The sequence below is a fragment of the Octopus sinensis genome, linkage group LG30, assembly GCF_006345805.1.
Source record: "Octopus sinensis linkage group LG30, ASM634580v1, whole genome shotgun sequence".
Lineage (NCBI taxonomy): Eukaryota > Metazoa > Mollusca > Cephalopoda > Octopoda > Octopodidae > Octopus > Octopus sinensis.
This window is the reverse complement of record NC_043026.1, coordinates 13,406,506-13,407,576: the sequence shown is the minus strand read 5'-3', so window position 1 is coordinate 13,407,576 and position 1,071 is coordinate 13,406,506. Positions and strand designations below refer to the sequence as shown.

The following is a 1,071-nucleotide window of genomic DNA, read 5'->3' as shown; positions in this document are numbered from 1 at the left end:
GGTGACGGAAACTGAAAGAAGCCCATCGTATATATGTATTTGTGTGTCTGTGTTTGTCTCCCTAGCATTGCTTGACAACCAATGCTGGTGTGTTTACGTTCCCATAACTTAGCGGTTCAGCAAAAGAGAGCGATAGAATAAGTACTGGGCTCACAAAGGATAAGTCCCAGGGTCGATTTGTTCAACTAAAGGTGGTGCTCCAGCATGGCCGCAGTCAAATGACTGAAACAAGTAAAAGAGTAAAGAGAGTATATATACACACACACACACCCACACACACACACATCTTTATAATACTCTACAGATGATTCTGTCCAGCTTTGCTCGTGTTTTATGAATATTATTATTTTTTATAACTTTGCTTGCATTTTGAGCTTTGTGAAAAAAAAAAAAAAAAGACATTTTCAAACGTATGAATGCTTTGAGTAAAACCCAAAACACACACACAACACACACACACACACGTGTGCATCATCATTTTAATGTCCTTGGTATTAGGAAGGGCAAGCATCCAGCCATAGAAGCCAAGCCAAACAGATGACTGGAGCCTGGTGCAACCCTCCAGCTTACCAGCTTACCAGCTCCAGCCAAAAGCCTGCCAACCCATGCCAGCATGGAAAACAGACACTGAAACATAGATTACTTTCAGGTACTCAGGTGTCAAGCGGAATTTGTTGAGGAAGATTTTTCTATGGCCAGATGCCCTTCCTATCGGCATCCCTCACCTGCTTCCAAGTAGGGTTATATTTCCACGTGGTCAGACATGTTTTTCATGAAAGACTAGAAATACACAACATTGTTTGTACGACAGCGACAGTCGTACTATATGCTATGAAGCCAAGACGAGGTTACACACATAAATATAAACAAGAGGGCATTTTGCACCAAAAGCCAGTATGAGAGTGTCTCTCTTGTAATCTACCACAGTATAGCCTGTTCTAACAGAACATTCACATTTATTAATACAGTCCATATTAATACTGTCTTTATCACTAATATATATTCTTTAACAAGCTCACTGGCTAATCACAACATTAGTGTCTGTTTTGGCACCATCATTCTGTATATCAC

At 40.3% G+C, this 1,071-nt stretch overlaps 1 protein-coding gene across 1 annotated transcript in view; it reads right to left on the bottom strand.

Annotated features, from left to right (window-relative positions):
• Nucleotides 1–771: 771 nt before the first annotated feature.
• The window catches only part of LOC115226531 (acid sphingomyelinase-like phosphodiesterase 3b), a 20,131-nt gene continuing 19,831 nt past the window's right edge, over nt 772–1,071 (bottom strand). The window contains exon 7 of the transcript XR_005004325.1: nt 772–1,071. This exon is cut by the window's right edge and continues 510 nt beyond it. The gene's annotated coding sequence lies outside the window, so the exon portion shown is untranslated.